Genomic DNA, 14,013 nt, shown 5'->3' on the forward strand with positions numbered 1-14,013 from the left:
AATCATGAACATGGTGAGATGTTTGTTAACAGAGAAGAAGATGCCCAAGGCTTTTTGGCCAGAGGCAGTAAGGTGGTCTGTGCACATCTTGAATCGAAGTCCTACCGTAGCTGTGAAGGAGAAGACTCCTGAAGAGTGTTGGAGTGGCTTGAGACCTAATGTTGATTACTTTAGGGTCTTTGGTTGTATCTGTCATGTGCATATTCCGGATACTAGGAGAACAAAACTTGAAGACAAGAGTTTTAAGGCTGTGTTACTCGGAGTCAGCGAAGAGTCGAAGGCCTATAGACTCTTCGACCCCATTAAGGAACGAGTAGTGACTAGTAGAGATGTTGTATTTGAGGAAAACAAAAGTTGGGACTGGGGAAGAAATGAAGAACAAGTAAAGCTTGATGTATTGACATGGGGACATGATGAGGAAGTCGAAAATGATAGTGAGGCAAATGAGACAAAAGAAGAAGAAGTGGCTGGTAGCAGTGAGGAAGTAGTAAACACTGGAAGCTCATCGGATGGATCCGCTTCAAGCTCACAAGAAGAACCAGTCCGAGAAGAGAGGATCAGAAGAACTCCAGTTTGGATAGTGGATTATGAAAGAGGGGAGGGACTCTCAGAGGAAGAAAATGTGGAGCATTTAACTGAAGATCTTGAAAACTTAGCTTTATTCATCTCTAATGCAGATCCTACTAGCTATGAGGAAGCAGCTAAGAGTGCCAAGCAATGGACCTGGAGATAGAGTCTATAGTCAAGAATGATACATGGGAACTTGTGGCTCTACCTACAGGGGCAAAGAAAATTGGTGTGAAGTGGGTGTTTAAGACAAAGTTCAATGAAAAGGGAGAGCTTGATAAATGTAAAGCGCGCCTAGTAGCTAAAGGTTATGCTCAAGAAAACGGCATTGACTACAATGAAGTTTATGCTTCTGTGGCTCGGTAGGATACGAGAAGAATGGTGATAGCTTTGGCTGCTCAAAAGGGTTGGACCGTGTTTCAACTTGATGTCAAAAGCGCATTTTTGCATGGTGAATTGAGTGAGTCAGTGTTTGTGGATCAGCCCCTTGGCTACATAAAGAAAGGAGAAAAAGAGAAAGTGTACAAGCTAAAGAAGGCGTTGCACTACTACAAAAATTCAATCAGACGACGCCTCTCACACGACGTATCATAATTTTCCGTCGTCTGATTGATTTTTATGTTTTCAGACGTCGTTTTTACAAAATTTGTCGTCTGATATGGACTTGTGAATTAGTTCAGACGACGTTTAAGGAAAAAACCGTTGTGTGATGCTTAAAAATTTGAGCGGCAACTTTCCCACCATGTAAGTGGTGCCAAATCCCATCTGAAACCCCAACTTTCCCCCTAACATGTATTAATCAGACGACGAAAAATAACAAAACTGTGGTGTGATCAGTATGTTTGGCTGAAGGAGGGAGATTTCCCACACCACAATTTTTCTCCAACTCCCGAAAGAGGGAAGTCCAATTAATAGGATACAACCCCCAAATTTAAATGGCTTCATTCAGACCACGTTCTTACACAACAGATCTGTTGTGTGAGTCCTTTTCCAAATTGATAGGGCATTAGGGCCTCACAAATCTAGCTGAAACCCTAACACGTACTTCGAGCAAGAAACATAACAAAATAGCAAAACCCTCTCTCGACAGCTAGCGCCTCCCTCTATCTTGACTCGTCTCACCGTCGATTGACAGACCCAAAAACAAAGCCCTCCTCTTGGGCGCCTCACTGTCGACAGACCCAGACCAAAACTAGAATCCTCACCCTCTACCCAAAACCTCACTCTCCCAAACCCTCATTCTTCTCTCTATCTCGACAGACCCAAACCAAAATGAAAATCCTCACTCTCTAGCCAAAACCTCACTCTCTGAAACCCTCATTCTTCTCTCTAACCAATCTCATCTCTCTGCGAATAAGACTGAGCCGGTGAACTGAGATTGAGCTAGCTTAGCCTCTCCAGATCGAGCCGATTCCCTTAGAGCGAAGCACTGTTGGCCGGCCAGTTTAGCCTCTCGGACTGGTTCCTGTCGCATCCAGCCTCAGGTATCAAAATCGTTTCTTTTGGTTGATTCTCTTCGATTCTGTAACTAGGTTTTGATTATTACGTCTTGTTTTCAGTTGGGTCCTATCAAGTTTTGATCTTTTTGGTGTAATTATCATGGGCTAAGCTTTCGGCTTTTTAATAATCTGTGAATATGCTTGATTCTGTTCCTCCATGTTGATTCTGTTTAATTATCTTCTGGGTTGCTTAAATTTTTGTTTATGTATATACATATGCGGTGATGATAATGAGAAGCAGATTTGAATATTTGATTTCATCATCTGAGTTGTTGTTCTTAACTGGTAAGACACCGTATGAGCTATTATAATACTGGGCTAGCAGTTCGGGCACACAAACACAGAATTTTATTCTTCTCCAACTCCTAAGAGCTAGTTGTTACTGTTATGTAGAGGTAAAGTAAAGGATTTACACATGTTTGGATTGATCTGAATCAAAGAGTCTGATTAACTGGTTTTAGCTAAGCTAGGAATGAAAAAGCTGCATATGCATAAATTTTGATGGGGTTGGAATCAAAGAGTTGCGTGAGGGTTGTACAAGGCACGATTCTAGTTGTTCAGGTTTGTTGATTTGTCTGAAGGTTTATACTAGCAGCTGGGTTATAAAATTCCTCAGGACTTATGCATCTTTTGTATTCATAAAATGATTCACTGGGATGATCCCCCTCATGAAGTCGCCCTCCTTTGTTCTAAATGTCCCCGGAAAACCCCAAAAGAAAACCTTAACATAAGTGAAACTCATACTCAATGGGGTTGAGTTTAGGTTATCCTAATTTTAACCCAGATATTGGGTTAATTACTTCATGTCAAACCAGAGAGGCAGTCAACCAAAAATCCAGTCACGAACTTGTGAAACAGAAGAAACCTAGTTGAGCTGGTCGCTGTGACCAGCTCCATAGCTATTTTTGCCCGAACCAAACTATATGTGACATGGACCTCATGGTTGATTGAACAAAGTCAATTTCAACTTGGAATATAGCTCAAAAATAGGTACCACGCTACTTGTAAGATATAGAGCCATGCCTATATTTATATTCTTAGGGTCAAATTAGATACTAAAAACAAATGAATCTCTTTTGGGGTAAGATTTATCTATAGACATCGAAGTCCTTTTCTTCATTTGATCAGATTTAGAACTGATGAATCCTCCACCAATAGTACCCCAAAGCTCGTTATCACTTTAAACAAAGGCCAAGGCCAGTTAAGTAGTTCTTCAATCAACCACATCTCTTTCAACTTCAAGCTAAAATTTCTTGATCAACTTGACCTCAACCTCATAATATTGATTTGAATAAAGCCACCACATGACTAGCTAGTTGAAGAGCCATTTTGGATTTGATCAGATTATATATATAACATCTAATTTAAGTAGCAAAGGTCTTTAGTATAAATTTCAAGCAAATCATTGAAGATATTTAAAAAATTACAGTAATTTTTTAATAACCGATGGAACACGACTCTATGAGTTGGGAGCTACTAACGTCTACTGTACCTCTCTTAGCTCTAAACTCAACAAATTAGTTTGTTGATTAGTAATTTGAGTAGAGTTTGGTGTTAAGTAAAATAGCTTAATTTTTGGTAAAACAACTTTTCTGATTTCATTCATACGAAAGCATGGGTGTGGCGGCTGAGTCACGGGAAAAACTGATCATATTTTGCTTCCACGTGATCGATCCTCCTGAAGACCAGCCCTCTTTCATAAGCTGAAAAACTGTAACCATGCAGGAACGTGATCGATGCATGAACATGAAAAACTGTAACCATATTTTGAAAGATAAGTTACTAATGGCTTGAAAAAAAAAAATATATTCATGTTTATTTAGAGCAGCTGTACTAGGGGTTCCAGTCAAAACGACCATTAAAGAGGGTCGTATATATTACATAGTGACTTGCTTTCGGACTTATACTACTTTCAGTGGATGAATACTTAAAATTCAGCCAATTTATATGATGCATTTGGTTTAGTTTCTCCTTTTTTCCTTTCAATGAAACATGTGTGTGTATTAGGATATCATGTAGCTGCTAGTTTCCATGTTTCCTTGTACTTTGAGTTGCATTAACAGTTATGTATCCTTCCAAGAGGTACTTGGGCAATTGTTACTAAAGTCCATCTCTCTGCTGGCCCAACAGTAACGACTCTGCCCAGCTGGTTGAAATATTCTTGTCTTGGCTCTCACTGACATTTAAAAGCTGCTTGTTATTATTGTAACACAACTGTCATGAAATTTCAGGATCTGTAAACAGAGGAAATTCTGCTGACATTTTTAGTTCTGCAGGATGTTGATATTGATGAGGAGGTTGATGTTATAATTTCAGAGTGGATGGGATACATGCTTCTGTATGAGGTAGCTATCAAAAGTTTTGCAAATTATATTTTTAAGATGTTGGTTATTGGATTGTATAATTACTGCTAGTTTATAATTGTGCCTCTAAATTATATACATGGGCATATATGGTTCGAAGTTATTTTGTTGACATGCTTACTTTTCAACACAGAGGTTGGAAGTGTCATTACAGCGAGAGATCGCTAGCTAAAACCTGGAGGTGTTATACTTCCTTCAAATGCAATGGTAATTTTCTTTATCTCTTTGGTCTTTCGATTGTTGTGACAGTACATCTTTAGTTATGAGATGATCTATACACGGTTGCTGCTTTAATGTCATTGAATTGACAATCATTTCAACCTCATATGTCGTTAACTTGTGGATTATCAACTAGAGTATGCAGCTTCGTCAATATATTTTTGTACAACATTAGATGCTAAATGAATTTGGTTCTGTCATGCTGATTTTGTTGTTGAATGCTTGCAGTTGTACATAGCACCTATCACACATGTTGATAGATAAAGTGAAAGCATTGATTTCTGGCAGAATGTTTATGGAATTGATAGTGAGTACACACCTTACTTACTAACATGATAATCAGTTGTGAAAATGTTTGGAATTACATGGATTTGGTTTGTTGGGTCTGTAAAGAGGATGCTTTTTTGCGATGTGTCGAGGGTTTTGGGAGTTCCTTTCCTTCTTGTATCCTTGTTAATTTGTGAAAGCAGATCCATTGAATATAATTGTTTATTCAATATATATCTTTGCCCATAGATACTGAATGAGGTTGCTGAATCAATAGTTTAAACCCTATTCAATATACAGCTTTCATCTTAAACTGGAATTCATGTTGCAGGTTTCATAGCTATGCATGCCACACTTGCCAGTCGCAATGTGGACTGTTGTTTGATTCCAGATTCCCCCTTATTTCTTGAAGGACGAGGTGGACTTTTTGAGTTCATTGAAGAACGACTCAGAAAATGGACATATGGTTATTGTGATTGCTGAGGGAGCAGGACAGGATCTTCTTTCAGAGAGCTTGTAATCCATGAACCAGCAAGATGCTTCAGGAAACAAGCTACTAAAAGACGTTGGGTTATGGATATCTCAGAGGATCAAGGTGTTACTCGCAATCTGTAGAATTAGTGCTTGGGAGCTTCCAAAGCTAGACTCCAATGAGGCCATGAGAGCAGCAAAGCTAGACTCCCTAAGTAAATTTCTGGATGTATATTGCTAGGAGAGTAGTATTAGATGTACTCCTTTTGTAGATGAAAGATTACCTTTGCACAATTTATTTTGGTGCATGATGTGGATTATAACAATTTCTTCTATATATTGATCAGCTACTGTTAATTGGATCATTTTTTATTTCACTTTCAGCATATACAATGCATTGAATCATTCTATTAGGACAACAATAACCACAAAAAAACTGTCGTATGTGCACAATATTCACAATGACCCAAAAATAAAAACTGTCGTTTGAATATAAAATAGATAATGGACACTTTGAAAAACTGTCGTCTGAATGAAAGTCACACAACGGACACAAAATAACAACTGTGGCCTGAACTCAAAACAGATAACGGATGCTTTGTAAAGAGCATTGTGTGAATAAAACTTACACAACGGCCGTAAAATAAAGCGACATCTGAATCGCAATCACACAACAGTTTCTAAAGTCGCCCGTTGTCTGAAGAACAGTCACACAACAGCTAATGCTGTCGACAGGCTGCCAGGATGCTGCCGACATGCTGCCGATCCCTTCACACGACGGTTCCCTACAATCGACATTCATCAGACGGCGCCTCGATATACGACGGTCAGCCTCCATATCAGACGACAGTTTTTGCCCGTCGTCTGTTTCAATTTCTGTAGTAGTGTTGTATGGTCTAAAGCAGGCACCGAGGGCTTGGTTCAGCAGAATTGAGGGATATTTCATCAAGGCAGGCTTTGAAAAATGTAGTTATGAACACACACTGTTCATGAAGGCTACTAAAGAAGGTAAAATTTTGATTGTTAGCCTATATGTTGATGATCTTATTTTTACTGGCAATGATGGAGTTTTGATTAAAGAGTTTAAAAGCTCCATGATGAGTGAATTTGAGATGACTGATTTGGGAGAGATGAAGTATTTTTTGGGAGTAGAAGTCAGGCAAAGCAAAAGAGGCATGCATTTGTGCCAAAGTAAATATGCTGGGGAAGTGCTTGACAGATTCGGAATGACAAACAGTAATCCCGTGAGAAATCCAATTGTGCCTGGTTCAAAATTATCAAAAGAAGGAGGTGGAGCTGAGGTTGATGGAACTCGATATAAGAAACTTGTTGGCAGCCTTATGTATCTGACTGCCACTAGACCAGATCTTAAGTATGTAGTTTGTCTCATCAGTCGGTTTATGGCTCATCCAAAAGAAGCACATTGGGCAGCAGCTAAAAGGGTTCTGCTTTATCTCAAAGGAACTGTTGATATGGGTGTATACTATAGAAGAGAAGTGCTTGATGATGTGGTGGGATATTGTGATAGTGATTATGCTGGCAATGTTGATGATTCTCGAAGTACAACTGGTTTCGTGTTCATGTTGAGTGCTGGAGCAGTATCTTGGTCTTCATGAAAACAACCTATTGTAACATTGTCGACTACGGAAGCGGAGTATGTTCCTGTTGCAGCTTGTGCCTGTCAGTGTGTCTGGATGCAGGGAGTTCTTAATAGTCTTGGCTATGATCATTGTAAGTGTGTTACTTTATTTTGTGACAATACTTCTACAATTAAATTAGCCAAGAATCCTGTGTTTCATGGTAGGAGCAAACACATCAATGTGAGATTTCATTTCATTCGAGATCTTACAAAGAATGGTGTTGTGAAACTTGAGTTTTGTGGGAGTAGTGAGCAGCTTGCAGACATATTAACAAAACCTCTGAAGTTAGAAGCATTTGAAAGCTTCGAGGAATGATTGGGGTCGTGGCAAAAAAGGAAGTAAACTGATCTGCTCTCAGCAGCTTCAGTTTAGGGGAGGGATTGTTGAGATATGTTTGAAGTGGTTAGAAGTTCTCGTTAGTCAAGGTCTGTTTTTGTTAAGTCAAATAAACTCCTATGTTTCAGGAGAGTTAGAGTTAGTCGAGTTTGTTTTAATTAGACCGAGTCCTTAGTTGGTTTACCACAATCTCAGGGTTGTTGAGATGTGATTATGCCTTTTGAATTCTCTGTACGTGTAATGGCTATTTAAGCCAGTTTGTTTGTTATTCAATAAGAAGAATCATTCAGTCATTGTTGAGTCTACTCTGAGCTTCTGTGAGTTTTGATTCTTCAACAATTTGCGATTCCACTTTATGAATCTCGATCTGTTTGCCGCTGTCGATCTCATTGGACTGGCGGTCCGCTTTGATTTTCGTCACTCTCTCTAGCTCAGGCGATTTGGGATTTGGGATTTTTTTGGCCAAAAGGCAAAACCTGGTGCTTCTCAAAATTGAAAAACAAAACCTTATTTATCAGGGAGTTGAATTTAGAACTTTTGGCAATACTTCGGTAGCATGAAAGTCTTACCACCCCTCTAATAAATAAGGTCTTCCTAGTTCCTACCGAATTGAATACTAGTTTATATATTTTCTTGATTAACTGAAAAATAAAAATTTCAAACTTAAGACTTATACTCATATTTTGTTAAGGGAAAAATTAATGAATAGTATCCGAAGTAAGGCCCCCCTACAAATTTCAGTACATCAATTTCCAAAACATAAACTTTGGTACATGAGTTTTCAAAAACGACCCAATATACGTACACGACGTCAATGACTCCCTTTTGTTAAAGAAAAATGTCTAGCAAGACTTAATACTAGTTGACAAAGCAATTGACAATTAACAACTTGCTCGCTAGTTCAAACACCTTATTAGGTGAGGAGTGATTCTAAACTTTTGGCCACGTGAAGAACTCCTAGGATAGAAAAACCCTCTCAGCAACTATAGCCTTTAGGCTAAACCAAAACCCTAACCCTAGTTCCTTCGCATGATGATGACCATGGATTTCATTAGCTTCGCTACCTCCTTGGTTCTGGCTAAGGGTAGTAACACAGTGGATTTGACAAGGATTGGAGGCAGCCTGGTTCAAAAATCATCTTAGTCTTATTTGTATTGTTAAGGTTAGTAGCACGGTGGATTTTACATGGTTTGGAGACGGCCTGATTTAAAATCCTCTCAATCTTATTTGTTAGGCAAATTTTGACGTGTTTGAAGCGGCTAATCATCGCTTTTACTTTTAACAAATCTTGGTGGTTAATTGACGAACCATTTCGGATTCAAATTAAAAGAAGCCTGGTGATCTATTTGTTCCTAGATTTTATTCTTGCAGACTGTTTTTGTTTGGGCATTCAAATCAAATGAAAAGAGTAGAGATTAGGTGACTTATCCTCTTATTGAAGATATTAGAAGAAGAAGCCTCTAGTTCTCTGACATTTGTTGGGAATGGATCCCCCGATAAGTGAACACAGTCGCCCACACCGCGGCTTCGCTTACCACAGGGACGGTGGGTCTTAATAGATGGGCAAACACGCCACCACCATCCTTACTTTGAGTACTGAAGACTAATGGTCTTCCTTGTCCTCCTTCTGATAGCACTTAGTCAGCTGGGTTTCTATATAATTTGCTGTTTTCGATAAGTTTTTGTCTCTGCTGCCTGTGAGTTTCCAACTAGGTGGAGATGTTAAACTCCTTTCTTCCTTGTAAGTTTGTTGTTGGGCCTCGTTCTTTGGGCTCTTTGGGCTTGTCCATTAGTGGAACCATCCAGTTAACCGAAGTTAGGAAAAAAAAAAGTTCTATAGCCTCTATAATTTGATTAGGGGTCATCATTTGGCCCGCGAGCTTAAAAGCCTATGGGCGCCCGCCCTGCCCATTGGGCAAAAGCCCTGCCCAGCCTTATAAGCCCGCCCGAAAGTCCATTCAATTCTTATATTAATATCTTTTTATGTAGTTATTTTGAACTAATTATTGCATTAGCCATATTTTCCTTTAATTTTGTATTTTATTTTGTTCAATCATTAACATATCATAATTTTTTCATAACTTTTTATATTTGTTTTAACAAAACTAGTCTGTAGTCACATGCTCTGCATGTGCAAGAATTTTTTTCACTAAAAAATTAATATCTGTAAATAGTGTTAGATATCTGCAGATAGTGGGTAGGGGTAGTTATCCGCAGAAGAAATATATATATATATATATATATATATATATATATATATATATATATATATATATATATATTTACTTTTCTGTTATTTTGTTAATTACATCTATATCCCTAATTTATTAAATATTACTTTAATATAATTTATGGTGTGAGGGTATTTGAGTATTTTCACGTCCACTTTAGCTAACAAACCCTCTTCTCTTAATCATAGTATAGATAATATAGTGTTATAAGCTATATTCTCAATATTTACGCTTCGCATATTTCGGAGGAGTGAAAAACAGTTTCGTTGTCGAAGAGAAGAATCGGTTGTGTTCCTATGTTCCGTCCGGCGGCACGTCTTCGGGACGTCGTCGCCGGACGGGTAGGTTTCGTTTCTCAGTCCGCCGGTGAAGGTCCGAAGCAGATTCCAGGCCGGAACGAGGAAGATCCATGGTGGAGTCATCTGTATGCCACTGCTGAGATCGTCGAACAATATGCAACCGCCGAGATCGTCGAACAGTTTGCAGCCGCCGACTTGGTGTAACGCCCCAAGCTGCACCTCACCAGTTTAAGCACGTCACAGTGCCGCGAGCCTCTAAAACATAAACCGAACGCTCGATTTACATTCTAGAGAACCGCTAGGCATTTTGTTTGAAAACTTTTCGTAGAAACATAGCGGAAGCTACAAATATTTTTGAGGTGAAAATAATTGAGTTGCTGAAATTTATTTCATTCGTCTAGAACTTGAAATGAGTTCTCACACAAGAGGTACGAACTCCAAGGAAATGAGAACTCAACCAACATTGACACAAGGCTAACTATTAACAAGTCTCGGAATACGAAGTTCGAGAAATAGAATTTAGAATAAGGTTCAAACGACGATTTACCGAACTTGTTTCCGCATACCCAGCTCCTTCCGCTATTGTCCCGTCACCAGTGCACAGTACCTGCATCCACACTGTTGTAGGGGTGAGCTTTCGTCCTCGTTGCTCAACAGGAACTCTATCTCGACTAGATTTGAAAATCGATAAATAAATTATTGAGGCCTCAGTATGAAAACATGCTTAAACCAAGTGTTTAAAAGAAACAACAAACTTTAATGTTTTTCAACTTGAAAACTGATGCATGATGCTTAAACAACTACGGCGCCAAATCCAAGTTTTACCTGATGGCCGGTCCCATAGACCCACTACACAACCTTACCTCAATTTAATTTATCACCAGGAAAGCGTAGCGAGAGCGTCCGCTACCTAGCTACACACACGGATCGGGTCGTCATTGCGATCACTCACCGTCCGACCGGTGTAACTAACTCTCCGGAGGTTTTGGGGATCGAACCCAAGGAAGTCAGAGCCACCCTTCGCTCTCAAGCCATCACATTTCTCACATGGTTTGATTAGTATGCGTTGCATTTGAACATAACCAAACCAAACCATACCATCTAACATGCATCATTTAATAACAATATAAGAAAATCACTAACCGAGGAGAGTCCTGAATTCCTACCTGGATTCCGATGCTTCCTATCACATACTCCGAGAGTCGCGAACCTTTCGTTCTTCGGGTAACTGGAGTCCTAGATTCCGACATTTCGACCGTTAATATCACATTGAACTAATAATTGAAATCTCGACGATCAACAAATCGTACAACCAACTTTTCCTAGTTTGACCAAGAGTTGACTAACTGTGACCAATGTTTGACCAATCGAGACTCGTTCGATAATTGACCCAAATTACCGAACCCTTACTTGAAATTACGATATCGACCAAAAATATATATTAAGTGCACCCGATTTATTAAGACCCACACAATATATATATAATTTCTTTTCTCTACTTAATAATTTCGTCACATAGTAATTCGATGGAATTTACTATTGTCACGCCCCGGATTTTGAATAACAAATCCAAATCCGAAACATGAATTAATACAACTCACATAAATACAACCTGAATTTTTTTTTTTTCAAAACAACCACACCTCACATCGCTCGATATTACATAAACCAAATCTCAAATTTGTTTATTACAGCACACTCTCACCAAATTATATTGTAAGGCTCAAATGAGCATAACTCACCTCACAATTACAATTGCTGTAAAACTAAAACAAATTCTCTAACCCGCACGATCACCGTCCTGATTCTCCTGACCTGTAGGATTACCCGCTACACAATTTGAATAGTGTACCGGGATTGCAACAACACAAACCCGGTAAGCTTTTGACAGCTCGTATGAGTAAATGAAAGGATTGCACGATTTAAAGTAACCAGATCAACTCAAGCATAAATTTAACTCAAGTATTTTCTTTGCATAATAATTGAAGTGTACAACGTCACTTCAAGCATCAATCAACTCACATCTCAACATGACTACTCAAAAACAAACAACTGTTTACTCAATATATACTCACAGGCTTATGATTTATTTATATAAATCATCCCATGCAGTATATTACACTTACAGGCTTATGATTAATTAGATTAATCACCCCATTCAGTATATCATACTTACAGGCTTATGATTAATTATATTAATCACCCCATTCAGTATGTCATGTCATACCCAAGGGCATATGATAACTCGTTATCCCCCAAGCTGTATGATGGCAGACAGACTAGAGCTCTAACTGTATCGTAAAGTGTCACCTGGGCCAAGGTTCACCTTACGAATGACTGCTTTTCTCAATTCACTCGACTCCTCATTTAATTCATCTCAACGACTCAACTATCGCACTTTACTCAATTACCCATTATCATAGACAACACAACATCTAAGATAAATCACATATTCCAAAGGGTAATGCTCAAAATATAACTCAGTAAATTACACCATCCAATATATATTCCACGTAAATATATATATACGTAGTCACCCACACAAGAGTGACCACTAATACCAACTATAGTTCACATGCAATAAAATCTAGAAATTCATTTTTATAGTTTAAATACATTTTACTTACCTATGGACCGTAGTCGATCAAGTCCATATAATTTAAAACAAATATTTATTTTCATAAAACAATTTCCACAATTTCTCAATTAAATAAAATCACCGAATTTCGGTTCGTGAATGAACCATGTGCGATTTACTCACCTCGATATTCCCGCTGCGTCTTCAATTCAACACAATACACACCGAAATCGTTCACCCAAGGGAGACCGTCAATCACCTAATCACACATGACCTTAACTTAGCCAATAGCTCAAAAAACATACTCAAACGACAATCCAACGGTCGGATCAAAATTAAATGATGATCCAACGGTCGGATCCTCACGGATCGCCTTTAGGATCACCCCCCAAAAATCATCACGAAGATCCAACGGTCGGATCTTCCTGAATCGTCCTTACTAACATCTTCACAAATTTATACGAAAATCCGACGGACGGATTCTCACGAATCGCCTCCCTAATCACTGTTTTGCATTTATACGAAGATCCAACGGTCGGATCTTCGCCCATGACCACACAAAGTCATCGGGACAGTCATACGATCAACATGTTATAATTTGAAGTAAAACCGATGGTCAGATCTTCGCAGATCGTAAACCGAAGATAAAACGTAAAAACGTTAAATAGTAACGTCAAAACGTAAATCCATTATTTATCCACATTTTCTAAAATAACCTTGTAATATATCAAAACGCTCGTATGGATGCGTAGATCATCGTCCAGATAATATAAACTCAAAATAAGGTCCGACCCGCCGCCACAAGCGGAGGACAGACGGTGGTCAACGCGGCGGTCAACGAAGGTCAACCACCTCTGATGCAAAAGTCGTCAACTACAAACTTCTTCAAAATGAAAAGGTGATCAACTTTCATACCTGGAGCTAAGCCTGGTTCGGCCTAGATCGTCCTAGATCAAGCGTTGAAGTTGGATTAATCTCGGCCGCACGATCGGATCCTAGATTGAATCAGAGGCGTCCAAAAAGTCAAACCTTGATCTAGCGGTCTACACTCAAAATCGTCATGCAAGGCTTACATGGGGATGATCAGGGGAAGGAGGACAACCCAAAAAGTCGAAGAAATCTGTCGGGTGGTCGCCGGAAGTAGGAAATCCGGTCGGGTCCGAATCCGCTTGGCTGAGCATCTTCGATCCAGGTCTGGGGGCAGCGGCTCGGCAAAGCGATGGGAGGGGACGGTTGGGCGTGGAGCGGCGATCACGGGGGAGTCCGGGTCCGGGCCCGGAGGAGGTCGGAGGGCCGCCGTTTGGCCAGGTCGGGTCGGTCGGAACCCGAGGGTTCTGAGGAGAGACGGAGAGAAAACGCGGGGACTGTTCCGCAAATTCAACATGTTTTCGTCCTTAATGAAAAAAGTCAACATTTTTTGATATTTATAGAAATTTCCAAATTTTCAAATATTCATAACTTATTCATACGAACTTCGAATATTGCGTTCCACATGTCCACGAACTCGTATCGACGAGCTCTACAACTTTCATGAAGGAAGTTT

The 14,013-nt window shown here is 39.3% G+C and overlaps 1 long non-coding RNA gene across 2 annotated transcripts; it reads left to right on the forward strand.

Annotated features, from left to right (window-relative positions):
• The first annotated feature begins 1,932 nt into the window (after window positions 1-1,932).
• On the forward strand, window positions 1,933-5,751 carry LOC133710732 (uncharacterized). Of its 2 annotated transcripts, none has more exons than XR_009846832.1 (5): window positions 1,933-2,051; window positions 4,343-4,411; window positions 4,563-4,636; window positions 4,877-4,955; window positions 5,247-5,751. It is a non-coding gene; the product is annotated as an uncharacterized LOC133710732 (long non-coding RNA). The 2 variants fall into 2 exon arrangements; XR_009846833.1 differs by having other exon boundaries at window positions 1,956-2,051; window positions 4,298-4,411.
• The last annotated feature ends 8,262 nt before the right edge of the window (window positions 5,752-14,013 follow it).

Source organism: Rosa rugosa, chromosome 5 (assembly GCF_958449725.1).
Source record: "Rosa rugosa chromosome 5, drRosRugo1.1, whole genome shotgun sequence".
Classification (NCBI taxonomy): domain Eukaryota; kingdom Viridiplantae; phylum Streptophyta; class Magnoliopsida; order Rosales; family Rosaceae; genus Rosa; species Rosa rugosa.